This window comes from Staurois parvus, unplaced genomic scaffold (assembly GCF_062004578.1).
Source record: "Staurois parvus isolate SC_StPar_1 unplaced genomic scaffold, SC_StPar_1.0 ptg000202l, whole genome shotgun sequence".
Taxonomy (NCBI): Eukaryota; Metazoa; Chordata; class Amphibia; order Anura; family Ranidae; genus Staurois; species Staurois parvus.
The window spans coordinates 4,515,228-4,528,228 of NW_028317998.1; the positions used below are offsets into that span (position 1 = coordinate 4,515,228).

The 13,001-nt window shown below is 39.1% G+C and overlaps 1 pseudogene; it reads right to left on the reverse strand.

Annotated features, from left to right (window-relative positions):
* Positions 1-4,305: 4,305 nt before the first annotated feature.
* LOC149461457 (U2 spliceosomal RNA) lies at positions 4,306-4,466 on the reverse strand (annotated as a pseudogene).
* Positions 4,467-13,001: the final 8,535 nt, after the last annotated feature.

A 13,001-nucleotide genomic window follows, 5' to 3' on the forward strand; every position in this document is an offset into this window, starting at 1 on the left:
ATGTAGACAGCCAGTGTTGTAATCCCCTGATTTTTCAAGGGATATTGTGGTCCAGACTAATGCGTCAGATGTTGGGTTAGGAGCTGTGTCGTCTCAGGTTTTCAAAGGGGAAGAACACCCTGTTATTTATCTCAGCCAGAAATTAAAGCCCAATGAAGAAAATTATGCCACTATTGAGAAAGAATGCTTAGCAATAAAGTGGGCTCTAGATTCTCTCCGCTACTATCTATTGGGTAGACAATTTGAACTAGTAACAGATCATGCTCCCTTAAAGTGGATGGCACAGAACAAAGAGACCAATAGGAGAGTGAATAGGTGGTTCCTGGCCCTTCCAGAATTTAGTTTCATCATATAGCACCACCCCGGTGCTGGAATGGGGAATGCAGATGCCCTGTCCCAAGTACACGCATGCTTAGCAACCTGTGTTCCAACCCCAAGGTTGAAACAAGAGGAGCGTTATGTGACAGGAAGGCAGGAAAAACTAAGGGATGTGTCCAGGATGGGAGGTATATTTGTCCCAGGTTCATGTTATACACAGACTGTTTCTCCTGTTGTGCTGTGTAGTGAGCCTGTTTGGCTCACTGATGATTTCATGAGCTCAGCTGTAGTAAGTTAAGGGCTCTGGGCTCTATAAAACTGCCAGGCTGCTTAGAGAGAATGCTCCACCCTGGAACCAGTTTGCTGTGCAGGAAAGGCTGGGGAGCAACCAAACTGTGGTGAGAGTAAATCTGTGTGTTTTTGGGACTTGGAGACTCTGTGAACACCCTGTGTCTGAGCAGTGGTAGGCTGTATCCAGACAGGTAGAGAGGAACCTGTGTTTGTAATTAGATGCCCAGTGTAGCAAGGCTTTATTTTCTGTTTGTATTTTTTTTTGCTGTTTTGAATATATGCACTGTGTGTTCACCAGTCTTGTAAATAAAGCACAACTTTATTCACCAAGATCCTGCTGTTGTGCTGAGCCTCTTTCATCGTGCTCTCACTCATCCAGGGTGTTGAGCACAACTCGCTACTGGGCTAATCCCTCACAATATATATATTGTAACAATACCTTAGGGCAATGGGACAATGTAGCTCCTAAGGAAATGGGTTTAGTTCGTTGACAGTGTTAATTCTATTAAAAGGCAAATTCAACTGTTAATAGGAGTGGTAGACTGAAAGACTCTTCCTCTGCTAATTCTATTCAAAAGGCAAATGAAATTATAGGTTACAACACCCATGTAGTTTAATAATAGGGACATTAGACTCTCCATCTCTCAGATCTGAAGGATACTCTGCTTTGAATTATGGCACAAGCAAATTATGCCAAATTGATAAATGGTAATTGTTTGCTGTGATACAAACTGCAGTCTGATGCCAGGGTTGTAAATAATACAATGGGCCTCAAATTATATGGTAAATAATTGCAGGAAGGGTCTTGAGCATTTAAAATGAAACCTGTTTATGCATCTGATCTCAGATAGGTGGTTTCCAGTGAGCATTGTTTGTTTATAAAAATATCAAAATGTGTGTCTAGTCAACCAACCAGCTTTCCCCATCCTAATGAATTAATGATAATGTATAAATCAAGGGAATTTTAATTGAATAAAATAATGAAATGAAGAACCTGGAATTCTGATGGCTGAGCTCTGGGGGAAAAAATCTTCCTTTGCAGTTTGGCTGCTTCTGCACTGCAAAGGTTAAATGCATGTTTACATGGAAGGAAAAGCAATTTTATTTACCTGGTCTTTCACTCATCAGGCTCCTATGCACTGCAAGGCTGGTCCTAGCAGCCTCTTCTCCCATACTGTGAGGTTGGATGCCCCTAATGTCATTAAGACATAGGCCCATGGCTCTGTTATGGACATGAAGACACCGGTGAACAATTCTCCACTGAAGCAAAGCGGAGGCCTATCTGCCATGCGAGCCTAGCAGTTTATATCTCCTAGACCTAAACAATCATTTAACCCTAGAAGTGTTGGAGCAGCCCCACTGCAAGGAATGATTTTGACTGTTCCTGGAGCTGGGCTTCAAGGAACCCATGAGCTTTTATTATTATATTATTAAGTGTTCTTGCATGGCAAGACCACTTATTGTTATCTCACATATATATTCTTATTATTATTATAGCCAAATTTACCACCGTAACTCCTCCCACAGTTTTCACACTACATAGACAGTAATATACGGAAACGTTGGGTTTGTTCCCGATTGGTGTGCTATTACTTTGTGGAACATTTCGTTGAATGGTTCACGAAATATCGGCGTTTTTGTGGTGAAATTTTCCCATAGGAATGAATGGCAGAATGTTCAAAACTAGAGTGGGAGCTGACAAAAGCTAGAGTGTGAGATGAAAAATCAGGACATGATTTCTAAACTGCCATCACTCCCTCATTTTCAAGCCCACCTACACAAATCTTATATCAAGATGTTCAGCTATCCCTGCTGCCACTAAACATGTCCACGGCTAAGCAATGGTCATGATAGTTTTCACAATATGACCATTTGTTTGCAACTCACGCTGCCTATTGACATTCATTGAAACTCCACTCTAGACACCTGAAATTTGAAGACATACTATGCATCAAAATGTAGGTCTGGGTCTTGTGATTCTCACAATATAAAGCTCTTCACTGTAGAATTTATAGTTTTAAAACTACAACCGTTTGAAGATGGCAACCGCCAGTGAAGTGAGCAAGTTGGAGCAGTTTGTTTTTAACCGCTCCTCTTGCCTTGCTGTAGAGTGAGTTGCCATAGGAACCCAGGTGTGTGAGCAGGCAGCAGGGTGACAAAAGCTAATCTGCCCACTCCAGTTGTAGACTACTGGTGGAGGCAAGAACACTTCACACAATTTCCCCAGAAATTGTAGATTTTCTAGTTAAGTGTTCTTGCATGGCAAGACCACCTATTGTTATCTCACATATATATTCTTATTCTTATTATAGCCAAATTTACCACCCTAACTCCTCCCACAGTTTTTACACTACATAGACAATAATATACCGAAACGTGCGGATTGTTCCCGATTGGATTGCTATTACTTTGTGGAACGTTTTGCAGAATGGTTCACGAAATATCGGCGTTTTTGTGGTGAAATTTTCCCATAGGAATGAATGGCGGAATGTTCAAAACTAGAGTAAGAGCTGATAAAAGCTAGAGTGTGAGCTGAAAAATCAGGACATGATTTCTAAACTGCCATCACTCCCTCATTTTCAAGCCCACCAACACAAATCTTCTATCAAAACGTTCAGCTATCCCTGCTGCCACTAAAAATGTCCACGGCTAAGCCATAGTCCTGATAGTTTGCACAATATGACCATTTGTTTGCAACTCACGGCGCCCATTGACATTCATTGAAAATCCACTTTAGACACCTGAAATGTGAAGGGCAATTTCTAAGCTGCGACTGTGCCTTCATTTTTAATATTTCAGAGACATACTATGCCTCAAAATATAGGTCTGGGTCGTGTGATTCTCGCAATATAAAGCTCTTCACTGTAGGATTTAAAATTTTTAAACTACAACCGTTTTTTTTTTTTTTTATGTCCGCAAACGTAAAAACCCGTAAGTGTATCACAAAAAAAGTGCAAGTGCAAAACACCACACGAAAAAGTGCACTTAGGGGTGTGCTGTGTCCTACCCCTAAAGGGGCTTGGACCGCTTACCCTGATCCCCCGGGGCACGAAGCTCCTGACGGGGACAAGGTTCCCAATTGGTCCTCCTGGCCAAAAGGCCTGGTGGACCACCGTTCCTTGTGTCCAGCCGAAGCCAGACACACAGTACTTGGTCAGGGGGCTCTCCCGAAGAAAAGCCCCCTAGGGATCAGGGGAGGAAGGAACCAAAAGGCCACACATCCTCCCCCTAGACTTCAGGGTAGGCCCGAGGACCCACACCCTCCATCCGTGAAAACACACACATAAACGAAAGAAAAAAGTGACAAACATGGGAGGTGAAATAAAATAAATAAATAAATAAATAGAAAATAAAAAAATGGTACCGTGCCAAATTGTGCACAGACCAGGCCCTGAAGCCCGTAGCAAAAATTGCCCTGGTCCTAGCCAAAAGGCCTGGTCCTTAGGGCGCTGTGCAAAAAGAATGTAAAAACAGTGACCATGTGCCATGTTCACACAGTGGGGTCCCACACCCAGGTGTTACTAGTGGCACCCCTGAGAGCGTCTACTCAGGAGGCACCGAGTTTGCGGACTTTCTGCCTCCTCAGCCCCTGGCCAGACCAAGGTAGATCCGTCCAAATCAGGAGGTACTGGGTCTTTCCAGTCTTCCCGGAGGAATTACTCCCAGGGCCCCAGAACGCATCATGGCGCTCCCCGGTTTCTGTCCCTCCGGTACTAGCTTTCCGGACCCCCAGCATATCAGTGAGGGTACTATACAACAGCCATCCCCGCAAAGCTAGAATGGCCGGGAGCACCCCCACTGGACACTGATAAGAACAGATACTACACTTGATCTTAGCCAAAAGGCCGAGAAGCTACTACGTTGGAAGATGATAACCGCCAGTGAAGTGAGCAACTTGGAGTAGTTTGTTTTTAACCTCTCCTCCACCATAGGAACCCAGGTGTGTGAGCAGGCAGCAGAGAGAGAAAAGCTACTCCACCCACTCCATTTGCACACTACTGGTGCAGGCAAGAACACTTCACACAATTTCCCCAGAAATTGTAGATTTTCTAGTTTTGTATATACTCTGCTTGACATCTATCTGTGTGTCCCATAAACACTACACTCTCTGGAAAAGAACTGTGGTTGCCTAGCACTTTCTTGAAGGTTTCATTTTGCACATCAGTTTCCTATTACGCATACATAATATCACAACAGTCACTAAACTAGATTCAGCTAGAGAACAAAAAGTTTTACATTGGTCAATCCAATATAAGTTTCCATTCCATTTCCATTTTCCAAGGACTGCATAGCCCATGGTGCCTTGATGCCTGCAAGAAACAATTCCTGTACTGACCCCACCTCCTGAAACTCCTCTTAACATCTTCATAGTTCAGAAGACAGACTCTGTGAATTCTGTGCCTACTCACAGGGCATAGTGAATACATGACACAAAATTCAAGGAAGTGAGTAGAGATGAGCGAATTATTCAAAAATTTGATTCGGCTGATTCGCCGAATTTGAGGAAGAAATTCGATTCGATGCGAATTTATTCGCTACGAATTTAACTTATAAAAAGGGTTTCTAGGCTTCAGAGAGCCTTTAAATTAGTGCAGAACACTGTACCTTTAATTTAAATGCCCTTGGAGATGAGGAAGGAGAAGGAGAAGGAGAAGGATGAGAAGAAGGAGAAGGAGAAGGAGAAGGATGAGAAGAAGGAGAAGGAGAAGGATGAGAAGAAGGAGAAGGAGAAGAAGGAGAAGGATGAGAAGAAGGAGAAGGATGAGAAGAAGGAGAAGGATGAGAAGTAGGAGAAGGAGAAGGATGAGAAGAAGGAGAAGGAGAAGGATGAGGAGAAGGAGAAGGATGAGAAGCAGGAGAAGGAGAAGGATGAGAAGAAGGAGAAGGATGAGAAGAAGGATGAGAAGAAGGAGAAGGATGAGAAGAAGAAGAAGGATGAGAAGAAGGAGAAGGATGAGAAGAAGAAGGATGAGAAGAAGAAGAAGGATGAGAAGAAGAAGAAGGATGAGAAGAAGGAGAAGGATGAGAAGAAGGAGAAGGATGAGAAGAAGAAGAAGGATGAGAAGAAGAAGAAGGATGAGAAGAAGGAGAAGGATGAGAAGAAGGAGAAGGATGAGAAGAAGAAGAAGGATGAGAAGAAGAAGAAGGATGAGAAGAAGGAGAATTCCAAGCCGGCAAAAAGTGTATCTGCAGAGCTCCGCTATTTCTTAGCGGAGCTCTGCAGATATACTTAGTGGAGCTCTGCAGATACACTTTTTGCCGGCTTGGAATTCTTCTTATTTTCATCCTACTTCTTCTTCTTCATCCTCATCCTCATCCTCATCCTCTTCTTCTGAGGATGAGGATGAAGAAGAAGAAGTAGGATGAAAATAAGAAGAATTCCAAACCGGCAAAAAGTGTATCTGCAGAGCTCCGCTAAGTGTATCTGCAGAGCTCCTCTATTTCTGACAGTTCTCTGACATTCACATTTACAGCGGTTGAAACATTGTATCTATTTGTTTCCATAAATGGAAACAAATAGATACAATGTTTCAACCGCTGAGCTCTGCAGATACACTTAGCGGAGCTCTGCAGATACACTTTTTGCCGGCTTGGAATTCTTCTTATTTTCATCCTACTTCTTCTTCTTCATCCTCATCCTCAGAAGAAGAGGATGAGGATGAGGATGAAGAGGAAGAAGAAGAAGAAGAAGAAGAAGTAGGATGAAAATAAGAAGAATTCCAAGCCGGCAAAAAGTGTATCTGCAGAGCTCCTCTATTCTGCAGATACACTTAGAGGAGCTCTGCAGATACACTTTTTGCCAGCTTGGAATTCTTCTTATTTTCATCCTACTTCTTCTTCTTCCTCATCCTCATCCTCAGAAGAAGAGGATGAGGATGAAGAAGAAGAAGAAGAAGTAGGATGAAAATAAGAAGAATTCCAAGCCGGCAAAAAGTGTATCTGCAGAGCTCCGCTAAGTGTATCTGCAGAGCTCCGCTATTTCTGACAGTTCTCTGACATTCACTCCATACAGCGGTTGAAACAATGTTTCAAACAATGTTTCAACCGCTGTATGGAGTGAATGTCAGAGAACTGTCAGAAATAGGCTATTTCTGACAGTTCTCTGACATTCACTCCATACAGCGGTTGAAACATTGTATCTATTTGTTTCCATTTATGGAAACAAATAGATACAATGTTTCAACCGCTGTATGGAGTGAATGTCAGAGAACTGTCAGAAATAGCGGAGCTCTGCAGATACACTTAGCGGAGCTCTGCAGATACACTTTTTGCCGGCTTGGAATTCTTCTTATTTTCATCCTACTTCTTCTTCTTCTTCTTCTTCTTCTTCATCCTCATCCTCTTCTTCTTCTTCTGAGGATGAGGATGAAGAAGAAGAAGAAGTAGGATGAAAATAAGAAGAATTCCAAGCCGGCAAAAAGTGTATCTGCAGAGTTCCGCTAAGTGTATCTGCAGAGCTCCGCTATTTCTGACAGTTCTCTGACATTCACTCCATACAGCGGTTGAAACATTGTATCTATTTGTTTCCATTTATGGAAACAAATAGATACAATGTTTCAACCGCTGTATGGAGTGAATGTCAGAGAACTGTCAGAAATAGCGGAGCTCTGCAGATACACTTAGCGGAGCTCTGCAGATACACTTTTTGCCGGCTTGGAATTCTTCTTATTTTCATCCTACTTCTTCTTCTTCTTCATCCTCATCCTCAGAAGAAGAAGAAGAGGATGAGGATGAAGAAGAAGAAGAAGAAGTAGGATGAAAATAAGAAGAATTCCAAGCCGGCAAAAAGTGTATCTGCAGAGCTCCGCTAAGTGTATCTGCAGAGCTCCGCTATTTCTGACAGTTCTCTGACATTCACTCCATACAGCGGTTGAAACAATGTTTCAAACAATGTTTCAACCGCTGTATGGAGTGAATGTCAGAGAACTGTCAGAAATAGGCTATTTCTGACAGTTCTCTGACATTCACTCCATACAGCGGTTGAAACATTGTATCTATTTGTTTCCATTTATGGAAACAAATAGATACAATGTTTCAACCGCTGTATGGAGTGAATGTCAGAGAACTGTCAGAAATAGCGGAGCTCTGCAGATACACTTAGCGGAGCTCTGCAGATACACTTTTTGCCGGCTTGGAATTCTTCTTATTTTCATTCTACTTCTTCTTCTTCTTCATCCTCATCCTCATCCTCAGAAGAAGAAGAGGATGAGGATGAAGAAGAAGAAGAAGAAGTAGGATGAAAATAAGAAGAATTCCAAGCCGGCAAAAAGTGTATCTGCAGAGCTCCTCTATTTCTGACAGTTCTATGTCAGAGAACTGTCAGAAATAGAGGAGCTCTGCAGATACACTTTTTGCCGGCTTGGAATTCTTCTTATTTTCATCCTACTTCTTCTTCATCCTCATCCTCATCCTCTTCTTCTTCTGAGGATGAGGATGAGGATGAAGAAGAAGAAGACGAAGTAGGATGAAAATAAGAAGAATTCCAAACCGGCAAAAAGTGTATCTGCAGAGCTCCGCTAAGTGTATCTGCAGAGCTCCTCTTTTTCTGACAGTTCTCTGACATTCACATTTACAGCGGTTGAAACATTGTATCTATTTGTTTCCATAAATGGAAACAAATAGATACAATGTTTCAACCGCTGAGCTCTGCAGATACACTTAGCGGAGCTCTGCAGATACACTTAGCGGAGCTCTGCAGATACACTTTTTGCCGGCTTGGAATTCTTCTTATTTTCATCCTACTTCTTCTTCTTCTTCATCATCCTCATCCTCATCCTTAGAAGAAGAAGAAGAATGAAAAGAAGAAGAAGAAGAATGAAAAGAAGAATGAAAAGAAGAATGAAAAGCAGAAGAAGAAGAATGAAAAGAAGAATGAGAAGAATGAAAAGATTCTTCTTCTTCTTCTTTTCATTCTTCTTTTCATTCTTCTTCTTCTTCTTTTCATTCTTCTTTTCATTCTTCTTTTCATTCTTCTTTTCATTCTTCTTTTCATTCTTCTTCTCATTCTTCTTCTTCTTTTCATTCTTCTTTTCATTCTTCTCATTCTTCTTTTCATTCTTCTTTTCATTCTTTTCATTCTTCTTCTTTTCATTCTTCTTCTTCTTTTCATTCTTCTTCTCATTCTTCTTTTCATTCTTCTTCTCATTCTTCTTTTCATTCTTCTTCTTCTTTTCATTCTTCTTTTCATTCTTCTTTTCATGAAGAAGAAAATAAGAATGAGAAGAATGAAAAGAAGAATGAAAAGAAGAAGAAGAAGAATGAAAAGAAGAATGAGAAGAAGAATGAGAAGAATGAAAAGAAGAATGAAAATAATGAGAAGAATGAAAAGAAGAAGAATGAAAAGAAGAATGAAAAGAAGAATGAGAAGAAGAATGAGAAGAAGAATGAAAAGAAGAAGAAGAATGAAAAGAAGAATGAAAAGAAGAAGAAGAAGAATGAAAAGAAGAAGAATGAAAAGAAGAAGAAGAATGAAAAGAAGAATGAAAAGAAGAAGAAGAAGAATGAAAAGAAGAAGAATGAAAAGAAGAAGAAGAAGAATGAAAAGAAGAATGAAAAGAATGAAAATAAGAATGAAAAGAAGAAGAAGAATGAAAAGAAGAAGAAGAATGAAAAGAAGAAGAAGAAGAATGAAAAGAAGAATGAAAAGAAGAATGAGAAGAATGAAAAGAAGAATAAAAAGAAGAAGAAGAAGAATGAAAAGAAGAATGAAAAGAAGAAGAAGAATGAAAAGAAGAAGAAGAAGAATGAAAAGAAGAATGGAAAGAATAAGAAGAATGAAAAGAAGAAGAAGAAGAATGAAAAGAAGAATGAGAAGAATGAAAAGAAGAAGAAGAAGAATGAAAAGAAGAATGAAAATAAGAAGAAGAAGAATGAAAAGAAGAATGAGAAGAATGAAAAGATTCTCCTTCTTCTTCTTTTCATTCTTCTTTTCATTCTTCTTCTTCTTTTCATTCTTCTTTTCATTCTTCTTTTCATTCTTCTCATTCTTCTTTTCATTCTTCTTCTCATTCTTCTTCTCATTCTTCTTTTCATTCTTCTTTTCATTCTTCTTCTCATTCTTCTTTTCATTCTTCTTTTCATTCTTCTTTTCATTCTTCTCATTCTTCTTTTCATTCTTCTTCTCATTCTTCTTCTTCTTCTTCTTTTCATTCTTCTTCTTCTTTTCATTCTTCTTTTCATTCTTCTTCTCATTCTTCTTTTCATGAAGAAGAAAAGAAAAATGAGAAGAATGAAAAGAAGAAGAATGAAAAGAAGAATGAGAAGAATGAAAAGAAGAATGAAAAGAAGAAGAATGAAAAGAAGAAGAAGAATGAAAAGAAGAAGAAGAATGAAAAGAAGAATGGAAAGAAGAAGAAGAATGAGAAGAATGAAAAGAAGAATGAGAAGAATGAAAAGAAGAAGAATGAAAAGAAGAAGAATGAAAAGAAGAAGAAGAAGAATGAAAAGAAGAATGAAAATAAGAAGAAGAATGAAAAGAAGAATGAGAAGAATGAAAAGATTCTTCTTCTTCTTCTTTTTTTCATTCTTCTTTTCATTCTTCTTCTTTTCATTCTTTTTCTTCTTCTTCTTTTCATTCTTCTTCTTCTTCTTCTTTTCATTCTTCTTTTCATTCTTCTTTTCATTCTTCTTTTCATTCTTCTCATTCTTCTTCTCATTCTTCATTTCATTCTTCTTCTCATTCTTCTTTTCATTCTTCTTCTTCTTTTCATTCTTCTTTTCATTCTTCTCATTCTTCTTTTCATTCTTCTCATTCTTCTTCTCATTCTTCTTTTCATTCTTCTTCTCATTCTTCTTTTCATTCTTCTTCTCATTCTTCTTTTCATTCTTCTCATTCTTCTTTTCATTCTTCTTCTCATTCTTCTTTTCATGAAGAAGAAAAGAAGAATGAGAAGAATGAAAAGAAGAAGAAGAATGAGAAGAAGAATGAAAAGAAGAATGAGAAGAATGAAAAGAAGAATGAAAAGAAGAAGTATTCCAGTACAGCAAAAAGTGTATCTGCAGAGAGCTCCGCTATTTCTGACAGTTCTCTGACAGTTCCTTCACATTTACAGCGGTTGAAACATTGTATCTATTTATTTCTGAATAAAAACATCTGTATCCTAAATGGAAACAAATAGATACAATGTTTCAACCGCTGTACATGTGAAGGAACTGTCAGAGAACTGTCAGAAATAGCGGAGCTCTCTGCAGGGACACTTTTGCCGGCTGATCGGGAAAAATCAGATTCGCGCACCCGAAGTATGCAAATATTCGGATTCGACGCGAATCGAATTTTTCCTGAAATACGAAACGAATTTCACTTCGCCTGGTTCGATTCGCTCATCTCTAGAAGTGAGTTTACAAAGAATGCTAATATTAATAGGATTAGGCTAGCAATAATTGAAGTACAATGTGGAAATTAATATATGACTTACATTTTGACTATAGATATATTTTTAACAGAAAACTATTACTGTGTGTCTGTTCGGCAGCCACTGAGCAAAACATTACAACCCAAGAAAGTAGCATGAGGGGCTGTATGAATCACTCACTCTTACTTCCTGGGTATTAGGTTTGATATATTTATGGTATTTAAGATCTTAGGTAACATACCCTCCATGAGATAAATAAACCTTCTGTTCAAGAATCTTATGGCTGGTTCAGTGACATTATAGATCCTTCCTCTTTTACTCTGGCAGGAATGACATATGGTAGTAGATTCCCCTAATGGCAGTTTCATGACTGCATGCACTTGGATGAAGTGGGTTGAATGATGCTAGCTGTTCAACCCAAAATTTGGTGACATCTAGTGTTGGCAGTTCTGAATTGAAGGTGAGTATTTTTTTATTTTTATTCTTGCTGGGCTTTTTATTTTTTACCTGCAGTTTTGCTTTAGGATACTTGTCCACTAATTGCATAATCATGATTCAGTTCTGGGAATGTAGTTAAAGGGTTGGTCCATTGAAAATTTGGTATTCCATCTAGGTAGAAAGATTGGTGAGGAAAATCCAAATGACTTCTTATATCTTTTGGATAACCCACAGTTGAAATCTCTCTACTTCCTGGCTCAATTCCCACCAACCTTGGAGTTTTGGGTACGTTTGCAAAAGAGGGGGTTTCCAGGGTGCAGAACCTAAGAACAAAAATCTCATTACGAGGCTTCCCAGGAGATATTAGAAACTGTTAGGTGAAACATTGTCTAGCATTTACGTGAAACTTAAAAAAATGTATTGTGTGTCCAGAGTATACACGAATCCCAATTCCCATTTGCCGTTGTTAAATCTTACGTTGAATTTGTTTCCAGTCCCGAACAGTGGTCGCTCACATTTTAATTGCAGCCCGATTAACTCTTACTAAAGCATGGAAATCCACTGCATCTCCTCTAGTTTCGGAGGTTATCCAGAGAGAACACTCTCATTACCTGTATGAAAGGTCCTATGCAATTTCAGATCATACTCTTTTTAATACTAGATGGTTATGCTGGAATGTTGTGTTCCCACTCCTTGACCTTTGATAACAATTGATAGTATAAACTGAATATTGAACATATATGCGCTCTGTTAGATCCTCTTTCTTTTTGGAGCTATAGCTTCCTTGCTACTCCGTCTTTTCTCTTCTTTGTCCAAGTTCTTCTGGATCTTTTCTCACTGTATTAACCTTACCCTTTTGTTTTGTGTTCTGTTGGGCAACAAACCATGCATTATTATGTTTTTTGGCATATTACCAGCATACTATATTCTAACTTTTTGTATTAATTTTGGAAATGTCATTAATACCATTCACGTTTGATTGTCTGTATATGTTGATTGCCGTGTCCAATCGGCATAACTTTGATAACTTTGACATGTTTGATAATATTTCCGCTAATGTCTCGGGTGTTCATTCTCTTGTTGTTATTTTTTAAAAATTTAATAAAAATGTATTGTGGATAACAGGGGACTTTGAATCTTTGTGGGTCCAAACACAAAGATGATGGAATCAAAGGCAACAAGTGTGAAAAAGAACAGACTTTGCTTTTTGGGGTTATTATACCAACTCTGTCTATTTCAGACAGCACAGTGGCTAGCTGGTTAGCACTTCTGTCTGGCAGCACTAGGGTCATTGGTTTGAATCTCAACCACTGCACCACCTGCCTGCAGTTTGCATGTTCTCCCTGTGTCTGCATGGGTTTCCTCCGGGTACTCCGGTTTCCTTCCACCCTCCAAAGACCTGCTGGTTGGTTAATTGGATCCTGTCTAAAAAAAATTGGCCCTAGTATGTGTATGTATGAATGTGAGTTAGGGACTTTAGATTGTATACTCCTTGAGGGTTAGGGACTGATGTGAATGTGATAGATAGATATATATATATATATATATATATATATAAAAATATAAAATGTAAAGTGCTGTGCAAATTAACAGCCCTAGATA